General features: G+C 36.3%; 1 pseudogene; it reads left to right on the top strand.

Moving 5' to 3' along the window:
* Window positions 1–683: 683 nt before the first annotated feature.
* LOC124076362 (uncharacterized protein KIAA2013-like) lies at window positions 684–2,423 on the top strand (annotated as a pseudogene).
* The last annotated feature ends 8,792 nt before the right edge of the window (window positions 2,424–11,215 follow it).

The raw sequence follows: 11,215 nt of genomic DNA, 5'->3' as shown, positions 1-11,215 counted from the left end.
ATTATTTAGGTATCCTCTGGTTTCATGTGACAAAAAAAGTTAATATTCAAAAGCAACGTGAAGCTTCACATTATTGAGAATTCTGGAGAATGTCTTAAGACACAGATAGACAAATATTAAAAAAAAAAAAAAGGTTTGAGGGTCCAGTTTCTCTCTCCCATCTTCACCTCTCTTTGGATTCCTTCTTCATTTCATGGTCCAAGATGGCTGAAATAACTTCTAATCTTACTTCCCCTTGCAACTTAACTAAAAATTAGGCATTTTCCCCAAATGTTAGGGCCCTGATATTGCTTTACTTAGAACATTTACATTGTAAAATTTGCAATTGAAATTTTTTTGCCCTTTTCAGATAAAATATTCTACCATATTCTTGCCCTTTTTCCAATTCAGCACTATATATATATATATATATATATATATATATATATATATATATATATATATATATATCTTTATCAAAGACCTAGAAGCAATTCCTTTGAAATGTAACCATTAAGAAGTTCTTGTCATGGAGGTAACCCAGAAGGAGGAAGAAGCGGTGGCGGTGGCTCTCCAGGAGGCTGTGGCGGGCATCAGGGTGGGCGCTGCGGTCCTGGCCAGGGAGTGAGGCAGGGCTGACCTGGCTGGTGGGCTGGGTGGTGGCCGGGGGCCGCCCAGCGCCTTAGCCCGCGCCTGGTTGCCAGATGTGGCTGCGCATGCAGCCCTGGGCCCGCTGTGAGCTGGGGGCCGATCCCTCTTCCTGCCTGGGGGCGGCCACCCGCGCCAGGCGCGGCCTGCAGGATCGCTGCAAGGCCATTGCGCTGGGCCCAGGAGTGCAGGCCTTGGTGGCCATTGTCTTCCTAGCCCTGAACATGACCGCCGACAGGCTGTGGGTGACTCCTGGAGAGCGGGAGCCCCACCCCCACCCCATGGCACCGGACTTCGTGCCCTTCTGCATCTGCACCCACTGAACATGCTGGCCTAAGCTGTAGAGGCTGTGCTGCTGCTGCGGGAGGGACTGCTGCGCAGGGTGCGCTGCCTGCAGCTCGGAAGCCTAGGCTCTGGCCCTTCAGCCGCCGGCCCTGAGCCCGACTCAGCCTCCTGTCTTGCTGAGGGGTCTGGCCGTGACTGTGTGTTACTGCAGGAGGACTTTCTGTCTCATGGGGCAGACTCCACGTCTATCTGCAGTGCATTTAGCTCAACCACCCAAGCAGCACGTGGCCGCACTGTGGACTGTGGGGCTCACTACAGGAGGGTCCTGAAAGCCTTCACCAGCATCCTGGAGAAGGTCGGAGATCATCAGTTCCTCCTCTACTCTGGCAGATCCACACCAATGCCCTCTCGGCAGGGGCACCTGGTAGTGGTGGCTGCCAAAAAGCTAGTAAACCAGCTCCAGGTGGCTCCCAAGATGCAATTGGGTGAGATGGTCCTCTGGGTGGTGTATGTCTCAGGCCCCATCAACCCCTAAGTTCTCAAAAGCAAAGTCGCTAAGGAGCTGAAGACACTCCAGCACTTGGCCCCGAAGGAGATGCTGGAGCTCTTGGAGATGCCCACGGTTGAGCTGCTTCCGGACCACCAGCGCCTCTAGGTGCAACTGTTTTGCTCAGTGGAGGAAATGAAGATCACCCGACTCCCACAGGCCATCAGGCCTGACCCTGAACCTGACACTCTAATACATGCTCTCCTGCTCACCAGCCCCTCTGCTCAGTCCCTCCTTGAGCCACGGAAGCGAGACCAGCTGGAGGCCAAACTCAACTACGAAGACCACTTCAGCAACCACGCCACCATGCACACCAAGAACCTGTGGCCCACCCAGCTGTCCTTGGTGTAGCAGATCCTGCAGCACTCTGACCTGTGGAGGCTGACACCTCTGAAGCGGGCTGCAAGGGCCTGATTAAGGTGGGCGCTCCGGGCATCCTGCAGGGCATGATGCTCAGCTTTGGGGGGGCTGCAGTTCATGGAGAACCACTTACAGTTCCAGGCCGACCAGGAAGTGCTGCACAACAGCTATGCGCTGCACGGCATCCGCAAGAACGATCACATGGAACTGGCTGACACCAAGGGCAAGCCCTACCTGCATGTGTCCATGAAGTCCAGCAGCCAGCCCGTCAAGATCTTCGCCTATGAGGCGAGCTGCCTGGACAACCCAGTGGAGCTGACCTCGGCCTGCTGGAGCCACACCTTCTCACTCATGGTGACATAGCCCATCAGGCCGCTGCTCCTCATCTCCAGTGACCTCACACACCTGCAGGACCTGCGGCCCACGCTGCACCTCAATGCCATCGGGCCCTCAATGAGCACATGGCCCAGCAGGACCCAGGGCTTCCTTTCCTCGTCTCGTTCAGCGTGGCCTCCCTCATCACCCTCTTCCACCTCCTCCTCTTTAAGCTCATCTACAAGGAGTACTGCCCCTCTTCAGGAGCAAGGAAGACCCCAGTATCTGAGAAACTGTGAGTCCTGCTTTCTGTCACTGTTGCATAAGACACCATCTGTTGCTACAGACAAGGGATCCTTTGGAAGCACCTACCCTTTGTGCCTGTGGGGGACAGTGACTCCGAAGTGCTTATAGATGCCAGCTTGGATTGGAAGGAACAAGTGTCCAGTAGGGAGGGAGGGGCCAGTGGACTTATAAGCTTTCCACTCAATAAAGTAAACCTGTGCAGAGCCTATATATATAGTTTTCTAGTGACTATGGTAGAGGAGTCTTAACTCAGAAAAACATCAACTAGCAAGTAAAAATGGTCTAATCCCATTGACTAATCTCCCTTACCCTGAGTGCTTTCTAGTACTTTAGGTGCTGGGTTACCTTGACATTTAAAACTCTCCCTTCTTTTGGTTCAATAGAGTTCAGACTCTCTTCCCTATTAAAATAGTCTTCGATAAAGTCTTCTTTAACTTTTTAACTAGTAAAAGGAAATAAAAAGATTCCATGAATGGTAAAGACTTAGAGAAAAAAATAATTTGAATATTATGTTGTATGTCAATGAGAGAAACAAAAACAAAACAAAAACCCATATAGCATTTTTGGCAGGAAGTTTTGGAAAAGTGGTTTCTATAAAGTGGCAGAAGAGCAAGGGATGGATATAGGAGGATATAAGTCATAGCGATAGGGTTGGAGGTAGGTGGTCCAGCCGTTTTATGATCTGCCTTCCCTGTTAAACTTGAAGGGGATGTAGATGACTTGTAAAAGTTCTAAAAAAATTGTCTTTTTTTTATAAGTATAAGAATGGTTGAGAGAGTAGGTGAGGTATCTTATGATCTTTCCTCCTCCACCCATCTTGCTCATAAGTAGGAGTAGACATTTGAAAACATAAAGTGAAAGGAGATAAGTCAAAAGAGTTTCATGTTAGGACAGATCTCCATAGTTAACTTCATGCCCCAAAGAGGGAGTAGTGGTACAGTTATTTTTACAAGTCAAATGTCAACTGTTCTTTGTAATAAAATATAAATTGCTATTTACGACTAAGAATAACAAAATAACAAGAACTAGGAAAAACCATCAATGTATATTTTTCAATGTACTGAAAGAATTTTATAAGAGTATAACTGCATGTCTAAAATAGGTATTACTTGTGTTCTAAAATTATTAATATTTCTTACAATTAGTAATATAAAAAGTAAAAAGATTGGCTAGGCCTCCTGAGAATTTTCTAAATCTATTTTGCAAGGAAGAACACCTGTTATTGTATTTTATATCTAATTTGTCTGTATTTAACAAACCACAATATTTTATTTCATGTTTATTCTCTCAAAGAAATCTCACTTAGATGAATATGCTAGAAAAATTTTTTTTAATGCAGTTTGAGTTTATACATGCAATATCTTGCTGTGGCAATATCAACCAGTATTAATTTATATTTAATTAAAATAATTACATAATGTTCTGCATTCAGGATATGTTCAAAATATCAATTAAGTGACCAGGACTGAGAAATATAAGCAACTTTTACCAAATGGAACTGTATTAGTCTTCCTTTCTTTATATGGCTTCTTTAGGAAAAAAAAAGTTATAATCACAATATGCTTGCAAATACCTTTAAAAATTTACCTGAGCAGCATTTCATTATGGTAATATTATAATCATACAGATATCACATATTTTCATTTGATGATGCAATTTTCCAGCGTAGGACTTCTCAGCTGTTGTGTTTTCTCTGATGTATGACATTGTCTTTTAAAAATTCTATGTAGAAAAGTAAAAAATAAATTATAACTTCTTAACCCATATCAATGATTCATGATCAATCATTTTGTGTTTCATTTGATGACAGAATTGCACTGTGTATTCTTGTAGAATTATATCCTGTAATGCAACCATAAGAATATTAGACTTGGGATTATTGTAAAGGAATCAACAGATCATACTCTGATGTACAGTGATTTATTTCAATAGTATTGTTAGGATTGCAAAGCTTGCAAAGATATTCAGTAAAATTCTTAATCCATGATGAAAAAAATAACTTGCCTGGAACAGAAAAGAATTTTCAGGAGAACAAAACTATTTAATGTATTTTCTAGGTAATTATTCTTTGTTGAGTCACAATTACAGTGTTGATGATTGTTTTCACTAGCAAGTTTTGATAGAAAGTACACAGAAATTCAGAAAAAATGCATTATTTTGACTAAGTCCTTTTTTCCTCTTTGCAGATTTGATCATAGTTGACAAAACTTTGACTGCATTTTAGGATTGCTGGGAGATTTAATTGTAAAGGACTGGCTGCTGATATATTTGCAAGTTTTTTGTTTTAAGACTTCCTATAGTCTGTTAATTAGTTTTTCACATAGCTCTACAAGATGCAGACATTAACTTTGATGTAATATTTATAGGTTTATGGTAGATGAATCAGTCAATACAAGTATTTTTTGAATGATAGTACCTATAATTTAACTTTTCTTCTTCTTCTTCTTCTCCCTTCCACAATCACATTTATTTTTTTTCTTTCCTGGCATATGTTTCTGCATACTTTATAAACACATCTTTATTTTTAGTGTGAAATTTAAAGTAATATTTCACATTTTCTTATTCTTCAAAATTTTCTGATTGAGACCTTCTTTTATCACAATAAAATTATTTGTCCATTAGTTTTAGAAAATTTTTCATCATATATTCTCTCATTTTACAACTTCACTTATGTATATGATGGAGCTATCCCAGATGTAATTTGCCCTAAAGGAAAACTTCAAATAATTATTGAAGTACTTTACACTTTTGCAGTGGAAAAAGAAAGATGTGTATGCTTTTATCACTTTTGAGTATATATGACCTTAGTTATTAGTGTTTCTAATAAAATATTTGATATTCTGTGAATGGAAATTGTGAAATCCCTCAAAGTTATATCACATAGTTTTACTGCGGACCCCTCCTTACACCCACTGGTCTTCCTCAAGGGAAAGCATGAGGTGCCTGAGGGATGAAGTGCATTATGGTGCTAAATTGTGCAATTCATCCTTATGCTTTTTATGCTTGAAAGACAGCTTCCTTCAGGGCACAGACATGCCATGTAATGTCATGCAAGGCATTATGCCATTTTGGATGATTGTCCACAGTTATTTACCAGAGACTGGATCAATATATTTTTTTCTAATTCTGAGGTAAAAGTTAGTAACTTTTAAACTAGGAACAATGGTTTATGCCAGTAAGGCCTATGAAATGTTTATTTTCATCTGTCTTATTTTATCTCTTTATTGATTCCGAACATAGGTGGAGAATACTGTGACTTTAAAACTTGAAACTTTCATTTTATAATATATCCCAGGCAATTGCAAAACAATATATGTGCTGCTTAGTTAGTTAGTTAGTTAGTTAGTTTGTTTTCTGGCCAAGGTACAAGGTAACAGGCATAAAACAGAGTCCTTGGGAGGGTAGGTAGGATTCTTAAAGGGAAGCTTATACATTAAATCATCTTCAGAATATTAGTGATAAAAAAGATGTCTGAGTGGTTTTCAACCCATAGACTAAAGTATAACATAAATGAATTTTGCAACAATTTTGTCACTTAAGTAACACTGATTTGTGTACAAAAGAGTAAATAACAACAGTTAGGAGTAGCATTCATGGAGGAGCAAATATGTAAGCCACAAGCCAGAGGAGGCTATAGAACTAATAAACACCCTGGGACAAAGCTTCCAGTAAGGCATGCATCACCTTTGGCAAAGAATTTTTCATGGCTCCTCAGTTGATATAAGCAATTTCAATAAAATATGAGAATTTATGAAATTCTGTGAGGGACATGATTTCTCAATGAAGATTTAGAATAATAGGTGCAGAAGAGATAACTGTTTTAGTCTGATCAGTTAAAGTGCCACAATACCAATTCTTCCTGATCCTGGGCCCAGAGACCCATTCCTTCTGTTTGTTGTAGTTGTATTCACAATTCCTAGCTAATTCCACGTCTCTCATTATAAGAAATAATGTCAGCACTATTGTTAATCACAAATTCATGTGTCAATTTTATAATTCCTGTATAATTTCATCTCTCTTATTAGAGTAATGATCACAGCACTATTATTAATCACAAAAATACTTCTTTGAAACTAGTTTGTATTGAAGCAAAAAAAGATGTTCCTACTTATGTGAGTACATTTTGGGTAGTTATATGTCATTACTAATATCATGCTGCAGCATGGTGCATTAAGTCACCAAAACTCCTGGCTTGCAATGACACTCCCAAATGTCCTTACTTGGCTGTAGTTGTGTAGTGTGCAAGTGCAAATCTTGCCTGCAATATGAAGAAAAGTGTGAACAATGGTTTATTTTTAATGCAATGCTAAATTAATAATTTGGAATTTTTAAAAGTACAGGACAACACATTCTTCAATTCTCTAGGCAATAAATACTGCTTTCTAGAATGTAATCTTTTTCAATACTGACCACAACTCTGACATTTATGCACCACTCCTATTTCTGCAGGAAATATTCTTTCCTCAACTGGCATGCCAAAGTCCAACGTAGAGATCATGATATTTCCTCATGGTTCAGAGAAAAAAAGAGCATTAATCATAAGGGTCTATAGGTAGTGAGAAGCAAAGATCTTATAAACCATAAGAAGTGACAGATATGCCCTCTTTCACAGGATTACTTGACATATGGCAGGGAACCTCAAAAACAGGTAAATTGACCAATATGCATGCCACTGGTGGGGACCCACAATAACAATGATATTGTCATAACACATTGTGTTAGAATCTCTGTATACTGGAATGTAAGGAAAAAATAAGGGCAAGAAGTAGAAACTGTTAATCCAAGTTGATTTATGGACTCTAAATCAGAGAATGGTTCTGGCCCATGTCTAAAATGACTGAATATAACCCTATATCACAGTTATCACTATTCCAGTGGACCGATTTCAAGGCATCTTATGAAATGTATAACATACTAGATAATAGGAGATATCTACTTTTCAGGACATAATCTGGAAATTCTAATCCACTTGTTTGGGGCTCAGCATTTTTTTTTTTTTTTTTTGGTATCTGATCAACCCCATATTGGTGTGAGTTAGAGAAGAGTTTTCAAAATCATCCTAAAGGAAAGAAATAGCACTAGTTTCTAGACATAACACTTCTGCTTCTGATATGTTTTAGGTCCTCAAAAGAGAAACTGCTTCAAATTTGCTGAAAGTAGGAGGAAGAGGAAAGATGAACATTTCTAGCTTGAATTAAACAAACAGAAAACACTAATTTAGTTTTTAATCCTAAATTTTGGATTTATGAAAAAAAAAACTTAAGCAGTTAGTTAATATTTTAATGGTTTTTACAAAAATCTTTACTCCAGAACATATAGCCACTTGGAAAATTCTGTGGCAGGAAGAATTGATAAAATGGATTTAGTGGATTTATGATACAGTGAACTCTCATTAAATAATAATATGGTTTTGGCTTAACTCAGAAAATTATGCTGAAATGAAATCTTGTTATTTTGATGAACTCTTAAGTAAAATTTCAAGAATATTACTGAACTCCCAGTTCAGTGGAAAGGAAATGAATATTGTGAGGTAGACTGAAGAACTTCACTCAGGGGTGTAATTGGAAAAGCCCACTGACTAGGTAGAATATTGCTTATATTGGAGTCCAAGAGATTTTGCAGCCTCAGAAAACACAGGATGCATCAATCATAATGTTACTGTAATGGAATAATTTACTTTGTTTTATCTTTTTCCATGAGGCCAACAAGTTATTTATCGTATTTTAAAAAACTATATGTTTGCTTCACTCTATTTTTACAAATTTAAGGATTTACATTTTGGTCTTGGAATAGCATACTATTTGCTTGTCAGAGATAATTGTGTCATTCTCAAAGAAATGGTATTTAGCATCCCCATAATGCAAAATAAAAGAATCTAAAACGTCAGTAGAATGTCATAGTAATTGGGCAATTGCATTCTTTAAGCATCTATATTATGTTCCTAAGAGGGTAATTGCTTTTCCTCTTAGAATGAATGGATGTAGTAACTACAAATTTGAAGATTTTGGCATTTGTATTTATTTTGTGTGTATACAATATATGGATAATATATATCTATTCTAGTTAGGGCAGAAGAGTGAGAAGGAAAGAGAGGTGGCAGGGGATTAGCAAGGATGGTTGAATGTGATAGACATCATTATCCAAAGTACATATATAAAGACACAAATTGGTGTCAACATACTTTATATACAACCACAGATATGAAAAATTGTATATGTGTAATAAGAATTGTAATGCATTCTGCTGTCATGTATTTTTAAATCAATAAAAATAAATATATAAAATTACAACTCAAAAATAATATATATGTATGTATATAACATATGTACATATATATTTGTATATGCCTGCCTTTGCATACACACATATGCATGTGTATACATATTTGCTTCTATGTATATACATTAATGAATACATGGAAATGTTATAATAATTTTTGAAGGAAAATAAAAATACTAGTTTTGGGGCTTATTTTTGATTGCCTTAGGGTCAGACCATCTCCAGTAAAGATTGTCAGAATATTTTGGATGAGAAGGCCCCCATTGTATCTTATTAGGAAATAATGTTGGCAAATTTGTGTAACTCATTTGTTTATACAGCTAAATAACTATTTTACTCATTAATTATTTTATTTTGTTTTTTTCTGAATATATTTATAGCTGACTAGAAAATACGAATCAGATTCTAATAAAAATTTTAGTTCTTCCCTATATTTCTAACAGCCTCTAGATAGAGGTTTTGATGTTTGCTCAGTATTTAGAATGTCATAAAATGACTTTTTCTCTATAAAAAACTCATAAAATGAGTTTTCTCTAGCTAGTGCACAACAGATAATTACACTTTGATGGCAGCATTTGACCTCCAGAAATTCCCCAAGGCATGTCTTAGCCTTTTCAACAAACCGTTTTTTTTTTTTTTTAACATTGTAAAAAACAAGCATTTGCTCCACTTAATCTTTCCTTAAATTTTCCTTGTCTGATATTAATATTGTCAATATAGTTCTTTTGCCTTGATTGTGTATACTTTTGCCTGTCCCCTTTAAAGAATTATTTTCAAATTTTCTGTGTCACTATAAGTTTATGTCTCTTGTAAACAAAATGCAAATTATTGATTACTAAAATCTAAAGATCTTTATCTTTTGTGATGAGAGTTATAAAATCATCAATAGTTACTGTGGGTTTAATGTTCTTGTTCTTGTCACTATGGTCATTTTTCTGTTATATATGTATAGACTTATGCATGTGCTTTTCCATTTCTTTAAAATCATAATATAGCGTATTGTAAATGCTGAGATTAATTAACATGTGCTCATTTATTTCTAAAAAAGTAAATGAATTAGCTCACCTTGTTATCTCTTCTGGGAAGCTACTGCAAGAGGACATCATAAACTGGATTGCTATGGATATTTAAGGATGCATAAACAGTTTGCTGAAGGATACACAGAGTATTCTTTATTGGACATGATGTTATCAAAATATTTCACAAGTTGGAATAATTTCAGACTTTACTAGTTGAGAATTTCTAATCTTAAAATATGAAGTCCAAAGTGATCTAAATCCCTTTTAGATTTTAGAATTTTGCATTAAAATCACTCATCCTATATAACATAGCACTCCTTTTTAATTTTACAAATGCATATTTCTTTGTGTTTTAAGTCTGGAAAAACTGCTGGTTCTCTAGTATAAGTAAGTTTATATCAAGACTACATAGATAAAAATGAAGCATACATAGATGTCTTTGGTTATCCTTCATAAAATTGTGCATATATGGCATAGTCTGGTAATATATGATTTACTAGACTTTTGGGGATCAGGCCTGATGGTCACAGAGGTGGCATCCTCTATATTTGAAGTTATATTATGAGTAATATGTTTATATATAAATATGGGATATAGTATATATACTGTACATGTATACACATATGTACTATATCCCATATTGATAAGATACTTTCAATTCAGACCAGTCTTTGCCATCAAACTATTGGCAAAAATCTATGTTTTGGGATCCAAGAAAGAAAATGTGCAGGAGTAGTCTTTATGAAACAAATATTGAAACAGAAGTTAAAAGATAGGCAATGTCACTTAAATGGATATATAAATTAAATGAGATAATTTAGAATATATTTTAAAATGCATAACAACTACATACTATTAAAGAAAAACAACACTGTGAATCATTTTAGAGATACAGAAGTTTTAGACTGGTGAAGGATGAATATTTTTCCCTAATTCATTTGATTATATTTTTAATTTTAGAATACCATATGATATCATATTCATCTATTTGGCTGTCTCTTGGCCGCTCAATTTTTTATTTTTGTATTCAGTGTCTGTACATCTCATTGTCTAGTCATCTTTTTCTTTTTTCTACCTATCATTACTTAACACTTACTAATCTTTCACATTAGTGCAGTAATTTTTATATAAGCTCTTCCTATAAGAAGCCTAGCTTTGAAATCATGATGATTCTAGAGATGAACTTGTCAGATAGGCACAGAAAGATGCTCAACAAGAAGTATTTACTGGCTTATGTGACCCATAGCATAAAGATTAACTTATGAAAGAATAATGAGGAAAAATGAGTATGGAAAAAAATGAGCTGATAATTGACATAAAGTTTGATCATTTTTAAAGCATATTTCATATTCTGTTAATTTAAAGGAAGTCAGCTTTTAAAGCAATCCAATTCTACATTGCAAATCTCATATTAACTTTTTATTATTTCTAAAATTTTAATTCCAAAATATGAAAAAATTACAATGTTGTTATATTT

Source organism: Marmota monax, unplaced genomic scaffold, assembly GCF_021218885.2.
Source record: "Marmota monax isolate L192 unplaced genomic scaffold, Marmota_monax_Labrador192_F-V1.1 WCK01_AAM20220418_F8-fsc01719, whole genome shotgun sequence".
In the NCBI taxonomy this organism is placed as follows: Eukaryota; Metazoa; Chordata; class Mammalia; order Rodentia; family Sciuridae; genus Marmota; species Marmota monax.
This window is presented reverse-complemented; position numbering and strand designations above follow the sequence as displayed.